Below are 11,644 nucleotides of genomic sequence, written 5' to 3' on the forward strand. Positions count from 1 at the left end.
GGTGAGGCAGACTGTCCCCCTGCAGCCCATGGAGGCCCACGGAGGAGCAGAGATCTCCCTGCAGCCCGGGGAGGGCCCGTGCTGGGGCAGCCTGTTCCAGAGGAACTGCACCCTGTGTAAAAACGACCTGCGCCAGAGCAGCTCATGAAGGACTGTAGGCCATGGGAGGGACCCATTTCTATTATATTATCTCTCTCCTATTCCCTTGCAGGGTTTGGGGAGTGAGTGAGAGACTGCATAACTTGGTCCTGAGCAGGGCTAAACTACAACAGCTTCTCAGGTGCTTCCCTTCCAGCCAATCATTTCTTTGGACTAGGAAATATTTACAAAACTTGGACCATAAACATGTAATAGTTTCCAACACAGGTCATCTTGAAACTTTTCTATGCTTCCAGTATGCTGCACAAATGTAGAGATCTGGTTAGGCAAAGAACAGAATAGCCTCTACAAGCTGCTAATAATAAACCAGCTCATTTGCTATATATACCTCCACCAATGGTAGGGTGGCTATCTTCAGTTATGGGCTGAAACAAACTGAAAATAGGTCCAAGTTCTCTCCTATCCCCATACTCTGACGCAGTAGCCCTGCAGCCCAACAAACACAGGTGCCACAACCAAGCAAACACGCTACCAAAGCCAGGCTGGCATGCAGGTTCGAGAGCTGAGGGCTTGGCTACATATGTGCGTATTAGCATCTGGCAAGGCAGGGATTTTTACTATGTTAACTGAAGTGACTATCACCATCCCTTAGGTTGTCCTTGATAGTGGATATTGCAAGATATTTGTCAGTGATAGACCTGTCTCAACCACCAAAATTGGCCTAGAACTTTTACACAACACCCTCCCCTCTAAAAATGCCCCAATAACTATTTCAAAAGGCAATAATAATATTTGAAATAATTATTAAATAACTAAAAATCAAACAACTGAAAGCAGAGAGATGCCAGCATTACGGAATCTCAACCTTGCTCATCTATGTCCAACACAACAGAGGTGGACTGTAATGGGATATGTTTACTCCTCACGTAGCATCTTTGACTACATGCAAAGTAAGTTCCCATAGAGTTTCACAGGTTCCAAGGGTTCACAGAGTCAAAAGATTTTCCTGGGTTATTACAGAACCTAAAACTCTCTCAAATATTTCAAATCAATACATGTGATACAGTCTCTAATATGTGGCTTTCAGAAGTACATTTACTATAATAGAATATTTTTAGTACCCAATATTCATTGTCCCTCTGAAGAGATTTATGCATCTTACACCTAGTAATACTTAAGATTGTTGTCAATAAAATAAACAGGTTTTCTTCAAAATTTTCTCAGGTAATATTTATGTGACATTTTCCTATACCTTTTCATGCTCTTCTGCACCCTTTTAAACTATCAACATCAATCACTAAGAATTCTTCCAGTATCGATTTCACAGATTAAGGAACAAGTCTTTTAGCCTTTCTACTAAATACCAACTTTTAATCTTTCCTGCACTATTTCACAGCCAGAGATTAAATCTTTGTCAAACTGGGAGCTCACAAGGAGTTACTTTTTCTGCTCTGACTCCCTAAGTCCTCTCTAGAGTTGGTGCTTTCCCCAGTCAAGATCCAGGATATTTCTGAAAATATGGCCTGCACTTCTCATTTCTAGATGCATCATTTTGACTGTGGTTTGACTGAGTCATACTTTGTCTGCACAAATCCATATTACCAACCACTCAAGATTATTCGCCGGACTACTGTGGCACTAGGATTGGCACTGATTTTGAAACTCAAAGCCAGGTTACTACATAAAATACAAAATATCAGTGTTTCCGAAAGCAGGGGTGTTTCAACACAAACAACACAATCCAATAATGATTTCATTTTGCAGTGTGACCATTAACAGTTTTTAAATCCAATTAATGCATTTTTTTTCATATTTTTGATGCTAAACTTCTATTTAGAATTTCAGCAGAGACTTCTTCACATCTTATCAAAGTCTGTTTACTACACTCATCTTTATCAGATAACCTTAAAATACTTTAGAGGGTTTACACATCATATTTAAAATAAAGAATCAAAGATAAGGTACACAGGAAGCATCAGTCAATACACTTCAACAGAAAAATATGTCCTATCAAGCAATAACTTATTATTTTTTAAATTATTATTACTATAAGCATTCAACTGTTATCTTGTACAAATGTTGGCTTTTTCATATATATTCAGCTGTGATAATGAGACGACATGTTAAAGCCATCAAAGATATTTCAGCTTTGGGATGAGGGGAAAGTATTCTGAGTTAATCTGAAAACTGAGAGTTGAAATTGCTTTGAGTTTTAGAGTATTAGCAGTCAATCCTGTGCAGAAACTTTCAGATTTCAGAGATGAGGTAGAAACACAAAAAGAATTTAAAAACTCAAACCTCTAAGTCTTCAGTATGGTAGAGTCAAATTGACAATATTCTCGTGTAATTTTTTTACAGTAGGATTCAGAAAGGTCTTAGGAAGAGCATACTACAAAGAATCAGCCAGTGTAGAGGTGGTTGTTGCTAGGATCCACCAGTGCTCAATACATGGCGGTGGTGTGAGCAGCACCCATGGACCCACTGCAGCTCAGGACAAGCGCTAGCTCCAGGTATACAGTAACCCCTGCCTCCACACTGTCAAAGAGCAACTCAGCTCTGCAAAGGCCTAAGGGTAAAAAATTAGCACTAAAAAAGGACAAGAGAAAAAAGTACACTGTTGGGACATTTCAACTATAGTATCTAATACTGTACAGGACTAAACAATGAAGTACTCATTAAACATCTATACATTAAATAAAAGTTTAATTTTGGACATGCATGTAATACAATGTAACTTTAACATAATCACAATGTGACATAGCTTTAAGAAGCATGTCCAACTGAAATAACACCAGAGGACACGTACATGTAGTTCATTACTCTGGATTAACAATAGCACACGTCTTTCTGAATCACCACTGTTAGACTGGAGGTATCTTGCAGTCTTCTAGAAGATGAGATTTTATATATCAGAAATAATATTTTTATAACAGATTTTCAAAACAAGTTTAGTTCCAATCATGAAGAACCCCTGAGCCAAACTCCAGAAGAGGAATGCAGAAGAAAATAAGTAAACAAGTAATCCTAGCAAAATCGTCAAGTGGGGACAGAATGAAGACTTACCTTCTGTGTTCATGAAAGAGAACAGACAATAACAATATAAAATTTCCCATGAGAAAAGGAAGAAATGTACACGAAACATAACAGAGGAAGAAGTGCTCAGCACTGAAAAAACCCTAAGAACTGCTTGCACCCTCCCATCAATCCCGCTCTCCAAAATAAAGAGAAAACCACAATGCTATTTCTCCTAGAATAAAAAAAATAAAATTATTAGAGATTACACAAAAATAAAAGGATGGCTTTTGGAATATTCCTGTGATGTATATAGAAGGCTATGCAATTAAAATTTTAGCCTTAAACATGTATACTTACTGGAGTAATGCCTTGCCTGTGCCTGATAATAACAATTTCCACTTAGAAACCAAATTTTACTTGATTATTACTAATTTAATCAAGCTATTCTACAACAAAACATAGTCCTCAGGGTGATGCTGGAGGTAATGATTTTGGGGGTTTTTTTTGCCTGGATTCTTTTTACAGAATGGTGAATAACAATAAGTTAGTTCAAACAAATGAAAAAAAAAAACACAACACCCACAATTTAAAAAATAATCAACTGACAACCAATTTTCTAAGAATTACTATCATGATATTCTTTCAAGCTAGACTAGTTCGAAGTTTAGCAAGTATAGATTGTCTGGCACCAGAGATATACCTCTTGACCTACTCAAACCAAGAAAAGAACACTTAGAATTATAATAAAGGTTTAAGAATTACAAGTCATGCTATTCCCAGCAGAGACAGTAATAAGAGAGCAGTGATCAAAGATTTCATGACACCAATTACACTCTGCCTTGCGTGTGAGACTAATTATGCAGCTGTGATACTGCCAGCATGAGAAGCATCGCTACAACAGCCAAGCACGGACCTTGCTGGCAATCACTTTTTTTCACTGCAAGGCAGACCTAGAGCAGCCACTCCATGTTCCCAATGCTGTCTCCATAAGGGCACAGGATGGCAGGGAATGGAAACAGATTTGTAGATTAGAGTGTTGTGTAAGGAATCAGAAAAGAAAAACTTGGAAAAGTGGTAGGATTGAGGACTGGAAGGAGTAGAAAATTGGGAGTGACGCTAACGTTGGTAGTTCAGCACTCAAACAAGCTGGATCCTACCTAAAATTACCTGCTATGAGCTGCAAAAAGATGAAGTGTCTTGTTTGATCAGAGCACACTTTCCAAAACCTTCAGTACCACAATCTACCACTTCATCACTAAAAGAAAATTTTACACAATGTTTAAACTACTGAACATTTTCTCCAAACTTTTATTTAATTCATTTAAAACATGCATGACGTTGTCCCATATACATTTCTCTTAAGAGCAAAGCCAGCTTAAATGTAAAGAAATCTCCTTTCAAATGTGTATTGAATTCTGTATACTTATAACCCTTTCACTATAGTTATACGGCTAATTACACTCAAATTTTACACTTTGTTACTAAATGAAAACAATTCTAGCGAGTAGCCCAAATATTACACCACTGCAAAGATTTGAGAAGTCTAGTGTATTGGAAGGTCTCCTAGAATACTGCATATTAGTTTTTAAAAAATAAATGAAGTCCAGTTTCAAAAGCTTTTCATTTGAAAATGAAAATCTTTGATTACCTAATCACAGATTTCTGAACCTGTTAAACATGCAGTTTTTGTTTCTCCTGCTAAACTATACAATACACCATGTCCTTTGATTCTGTCCTCAATTATACTCAGGATGCTCTACACAAAGCTGTACAGAGCTGCATACAATCTGAAGACAAAGCAATTTTCCTGAAAACTGTTTTTCCATAATAGTCTTCCTGATAATGCAGCTGCTCGCCAGGATTTCAATACATTGTTTGTTAAGTATATCAGGAAGATGGGTTAGTAATGGGGGAAAATGTTAAATTATCCTACTAAAGTAAAATGAACAACAATAATTCACAATCTGTAGAACTAAGGAAAGGCCTTTTTTTTTTTTCACATCCAATTTTAGAAAAAGAACTATTCAAGAAGTGGTATGCAATGCCTTTCCATCCTCAGGAGACAATTCCACAATTTAATATATCATTTGGTATGGCTTGAATGTGTTTTACACTTAGTAACTATCTGTTACATAACTTTCCTCCACTGTCTTTAATTACCCCATTAAGCAAGCTGGTATTTGCATTTGTATTCAGAGCAGCTACACTAGAGCTGCAGGGCACAAGAATATAAAACCAAGATGAAAAATTAATAAAACATTATCTTTTCCATTTAATAAGTTTCCTTTCTTTTTTAATGGAAACATTTGTATTAGCAGATAGTATTTCAGTATAGTAAGGTAATAAATCACATAAACTTTGTCTTATTCAACCCGACTGAACTGCCAGACAGAAGTATCATCACTCACTAATGGCACAACTTGCCCTTAAGCTTTTCTCATTTTATGGTATTTCTGAGGAGTCACTTTGTATCCAAAAATGTTATTCAAAACATAGGAAGTGGTGCAAATGTAATGAATCAGAAATCATTCTTGGTCTTAACTTTTTACATAGGAAATAAGTGAAAAATTTATTTTACTGTGTTGTACATCATTAACTAACTCAGACACATTTCTGGGAAAACAAAGATGAAGATTTCAATTAATTCATTAAAAAGTCTACGAGTCTTCACACATTCTAAGAAAAAAACTTCCAAGTTTCAAGACTTTATTTTTCATCCATCCCAGATAGCTTACAATACATCCATCGAAGACTGGAAAAGGAATTGTTACTTATTACATCAGCATGTCCTCTAACTAGCATGCATAGAATGAAGAGTGAAAAATAGAGTAATGAGAATTTCCAATTTATCCACTAAGAGCCATTATTACTGAAAAGGCAATTCCGGATTGCTGGTTGCTGTCAGTAGTGCCAAATGTGGAAGTTCCTTTCCCTCTGGAACAGGCTATCATGGATTAGAAGACTGGGATGTTACATATACAGATGAAGGAAGCAAAGTAGCAGGTTTTATTTTGCCCATTCCCTTGATTCCTGAAGTCCTACTTTTGTAGCTGTTCTAAGAATGCTCTATTTATGTAAATGTACCCATGAAAATATAGCTATAATACATTCTTGTATCTGGCAGGAACAATCTTGTACCAGCCTTTCTACAATCTCCATTAAGATTTTCCTCCTTTTAGTGAAAACTATTCCAACTGAGTTATTTTCCAATCATCTCTATTTTTCACTTTGGAGCAAATATAAGGCACCTATAAAAAATTAGAAAAATCACTATTTTAGATGCATCAGAAGCATATCTCAGCATGAACTAATGGTCTATACCAGTTCTGGTGCTAAAATTCAGGTATTAACTCACATTTGGCAGTACTTAACATCCTAAAATTTCCCCTCTTACACAAAGTAGGTGTGTATATATGGAAAAGGTTCTTAAGGGGTGTAAGAGCAGCATATAATTAGCACACATATTATAGCAGCTTTAATAATACTCATAGGTTTTTTTGTGGTTTTATGTTGCCACAGTATAGGTCTAAGATACCTTCTTTTAAGTGCTTAAAACACTGTCCTAAACCAAATTTTACTAGTATACCACTTTTCATGAGCTGTTTAATTGCATTGCTCATGAAGAACTATGAGGACAAAGAAAATGTGACTCAGCTCCAGCAGTATATTTATACATACTCACATAAAGTGCAGAGTAAAGATTCAGTGGAGCTGCATATCACATATAAGCAACATCAATAAGAAGGAAATTAAATTATCATGCAACTTTTATAAGCCTTAATCTGACTTTCCATTGCAGTTCAATAATCGATTTAGCAATATCAAAGAGTTTGGGCACAGCTGCAAATTCCTCCCAGTTGACTAAGAAATATTTCTTCTTTTCTTTCTGAAAAATTAAACATTTAATTCCCATGAAGAAGCACATGCCAGTGGTTAATTAGGGAACATTTTACAAGATGAACTAAAAATTGTCATCAACACAGCAGGCAAATATTGACATTTTTACAAGCACAGCCATGCCACAGTTTAATTTCTGGTTCCAGAGCTCTTGCAGACACGCAGCTGCCGCCCAGGCAAGTTGAAAACCTCCGCGCTTACTGCAAATTGCACTTTCTGATACTTATTCAAACTGGCAAGAAACATTCCTCCTACATCACTTTCAAATATTTGACAGCCTGGCCATCCATTAAATGCATCTCATAGAGATGTCCACGGATCACTATATAATTCCTCCCTCCAGCTACTGAAAAAAAATGCAATGCGTAGGAAGCTTGGAGTGCTCCCAGGTCCCCCGGTGCCTGACAGGCAGGGGTGAAGTGGGAATACAAGTCAGCAGGGTGAAGGCAGAGGACTGATGGGAGAAGGCCAGTAACAGATTACACTGATTAATGGGTGGATATAAGATACTCTTTTTCACTGAGAAGTCAGAGCTTTGCTTGTAGCAAACATATTTTCAGTGAGAATTGATGCAGCCCATTGCCCAAAGTCATGCCACTCAAATCTGTGGAAGGGCAACACCAACTGCCACAGGCTCACAAGGAATAAATAAGAGAAACTGGAAAAAAAAACATTTTTTAAAAAGAAAAGCAAAAGCAAAATAAAGCAATACAACAACGAAACTCCAAGATGCCTTTTATTCTCCCTTCCCAGAAACCCTAAATTTGAAGTAAAATCTCATTTTCACTCTAAACTTGAAGTACTAATGCTAGCTGTGGCAGATGTGACTCAGTAATGCCATCTTCCTGAAGTGGAAGATGAAGCCACAACCACTGCAGCGGGTATAGACATATACATTCAATTATAGGGGTAATTAGAGAGGATAAAAGACAGATTAGTTCCTCCCTCTAGAATACATATCCTGCCAGAGGAGCCGAGGCTGGGGGAGAGGTGGTAGGGTTAATTACCAGCTGGAACCCAAATGCTTTCTTTTTGACAGTTCCAAATATAGATCTGTTTAAGTGACACAATTTTAACCAAGCACTGACACACATGTATTAACAGAAATGTCCACCTATTTCAGTAATTTTTAAACTTTTCTTTGAGAGGTCTTTTTCTTCCATCTACACACCACCATCCATCCATAGGATAAAAACAAACAAAAAAAAACCTCACAGTGTAAAAGACCAAATATTTAGCATAACCATATTCAAACAGTTTCATAAATCTGGTACTGAGCATACTCTATTTAAGACATTGTGCTCTGCAGCAGAATGAAACAATGAAATCTTTCATAACATCAGAAAACTGTATGTGCTACAAGCACTGTAAAACACATCCAAATCATTTTTGGAAAAAAAAAGGTCACCTTCAGCAAACACTGCTTCATCTTTTAAGGGCTAAGACTACAGCATTTAGTCGCACTGTTACAGCCTTAGATGAAACAGCCAAAAATTTGTAAAAGCCAGTGTCAGTCAGAGCTGGGAGCAGCAGAAGACACCCAAGGCAGTGGGTGCCCCCCAGCCCACTCTCGTTGCGCTCTCTTCATTGTAAGGGATCTGCTGAGGGCAGATGTATCAGCAAATGATCCAGAACTTTATCTTGTTAACCAAAAAGTGTTTCCATTCTGAGATTTTTTAAAACTTACATTTACATTTATGAAGTGTTCAGATGATGTTTTCAAGCTCTGAATGTCCATCAAGATGACATTTTTACAAGGTTTTAGCTAAGTCAGAACAGCCAATTAGGCTCAGAAAAAAATGCATTGGTTTTGTAATTGAAGGCAGACTCTGAATGCTCAATTTTGTAACCTTACTGCCATTTTCAAACCTATATCCCAGCATTTTTACTTAACATGTAAAAAAATTTAATTAGACAAAGCAAAATGAGTTGTCGGAGAATTTAGGAAGAAATATTTTCTAACTACCACAAAAACAGTTTTGCATAAAAACCAAACAAAACTTTCTCATGTTTATTCAGCTGGTAAAGTTTTGGCTTTATACTTCATATGCTCTTAAATTGCCAGGGATTGTGTAAAATAACAACACCGCTTATTCAACATAATTCCTTTAATACATTTATCACCTTGTCATCTCTGTTAGTAAGTTCAGTTGGTAGTATGAACTAATCAAAATGCTTTTGAACATTCATTATTAATGTCCAGTTAATTATCTATTATGTATAGAACCAATGTTAAGGTCATTTTATACTCTCCATGTTCTACTGGCATAAATCTTTTAAACTATTTCATTTTTATCACTGAACAGGTCAAAATAAATGGTTCCTCTTATTATTAAACATTTCTGAGGTACGGCAGAGAAACAGTCAACACTCATTTGCTGAAACCATTAATGACTTTCATTAATGACCAAGGAAAAAATGTTAGAACCAGAATAAATAATGCAGAGTTCAGTGTTTCAAAATGTAAACATTTAACAGAGAACATAATGTTTCTCTGTAAAAAAAGATAAACTTTTAAGTTAGAATTAAAAATACATACATTCCACTGTAACACTATCTTGAAAACAGCATTTTTTAAGAAGGGATATGGAAAAGAAGGAGATGCAACCTTCCATCCTTTCCTAATCCATAGCTTAATTTGGAATTCCCAACACAGATGGTAAAGAATATGAAATACAGGGAAGGTCCTCTGGGCTTCATATTCACCTGTCTCTTTTCAGCACCACCAAACTCTTATTTCCTCTATTAATATCTGCCAGAATCAGTAAAATTACATCCCTCTACTGCTGCTATTATTTTGTTTGACCTTGATATCATGAACAAGAATGTAATTATGATAATGAACCAATTATTTTTATACAATATAGCAATGTAAAAGGCTACCACTCCCTCCCTTTTCTCATGGTAATACCTGAGCATTCTGGTTTTATTTCATCTTCAATTGCTTGCATGCGATCATTATCATTAACATTTTACTTAGTTTTTATTTCTTAATTCTAAACTAAAAAAAAAAAAAAAATGGTAAACAGTGACATTTTAGGATATTCATAACAGTATGCGAGATGTATGATTTATGTAGGACAATAAACAAATATTTTAATGTATGCAATGTTTTTTGCAGAATTTACTGGTATGAATTTTGAATGACAGCACATCTCTCTGTTAAGACAACTAACTGTCAATAATATAACAGCTACACCATCATATGCACAGCATATTTTATATAGTTTATATAAAAGTAATGTTAAGGATGTTTGAGAGGATTTAATTTTTTTTTAGTAGTTTGTAGACAATCTAGCCATGTCTACCTTCCAAGGGACTTCTTGTCCTGTAACTCTTGTAGTTTTCATATAATTTTGTCCATTAATTGCTATATTAAACCAAATCATTTGGAAAAAAAAAATGTTTGCAGCCTTCTCATTTTGAAAATTAAGTTTCCAAATTATTGTAAAGTCAGATCTGTTACATACAGTCACATACAGCAAATCAATTAAAACAGAGTATGTAAAAGTGACTTGAATAGGTTTTCACTCACTGAGATATAATTAATACAAAACTGTTATCCTAGTAAAGCTATGGATTCCGTTAAAATAGCGGCTTCACAAAAAACTGCTGGCTTTGTCCCCAAAGATCACAAATTGACTAAAAAAATCATGCTGTTTTAGAGAAAAGAATCTTTCATCTGGTCAGAAATTAATCTTTCCAACGTTGATCATTGTAGGCTTTATACTCAAATTACATACATGTAGAAGCTGCAGAAGAAAGGAGCAACGTTTTTCTGCTGCCATGATTACTTTTTTTAGTCAAAGCTAAGTTACTCAAAGATAGATTCACTTATGTTGAACTGTACAGTTTCACAATCAATTTTTTACAACCTAAGTGTACAACAGCAAGTTAGCTATTATTGCCTAGAGACAGTTTTCTTTACTCAGATAGATCTATAACTGGAACAAAGATATAAACCTAGAACTACCCACATTTATTTTAGAAAACTACAGTTTACTGTTATCCATACAAGAATAATGTCTCCTTTCTTAGTCTACTTGTAGGACTGCAGATTGTAGCTCTATCTGTAAATTGTGTCTTAGTTAAGCAAAGATAATTGCTATTAATTTAAAGGAAGTTTCAAATTTTCTGTAAGAAGTAGCAAAGACTTGACAGAAAAGAGGCAAACTAACATTCCAGATGGAATTCCTCTGTGTCTAAAAAGTCTTAAGCAGTAGAAATTAAACACACCTCTCTGCTCCTAGTGAGAGACTTCACAATCGTTATGGTTCCACGTCATGCCAAAGCAATACCACAGGGACAGGCAACAGTGAATTCAGAAGAAACCTATAAATAAGCAGAAAAAAAAAAAGTCAGAAGGCAAAATTAAACAAATTACCCATACAAGTTTTCCCAATGATTCACCAAGGAGGGGCTACTGATGGGCAATGTACAACTATGTACAACCAACAGTAAATTCAGCATTAATATCTCTGTATATCTAAGAACATATGACAACAAGCATATTTTAATGGCTCCCCACATTTCAAAGCTTACTCTGCGCCACATGCCCCTGGATGCTTTCTAATTTCCCTGAATAGCCAGATATTTAACTCTCCATAGCATAATCATGTCTGGAAGGTCATTC

General features: G+C 35.8%; 1 protein-coding gene across 1 annotated transcript in view; it reads right to left on the reverse strand.

Moving 5' to 3' along the window:
- The window catches only part of THSD7A (thrombospondin type 1 domain containing 7A), a 230,822-nt gene extending 219,501 nt beyond the window's left edge, over positions 1-11,321 (reverse strand). The window contains exon 1 of the mRNA XM_086742407.1: positions 11,248-11,321. The gene's annotated coding sequence lies outside the window, so the exon portion shown is untranslated. The remainder of the gene's footprint in view (positions 1-11,247) is intronic.
- Positions 11,322-11,644: the final 323 nt, after the last annotated feature.

This window comes from Chlamydotis macqueenii, chromosome 2 (genome assembly GCF_036417535.1).
Source record: "Chlamydotis macqueenii isolate bChlMac1 chromosome 2, bChlMac1.mat, whole genome shotgun sequence".
Taxonomy (NCBI): domain Eukaryota; kingdom Metazoa; phylum Chordata; class Aves; order Otidiformes; family Otididae; genus Chlamydotis; species Chlamydotis macqueenii.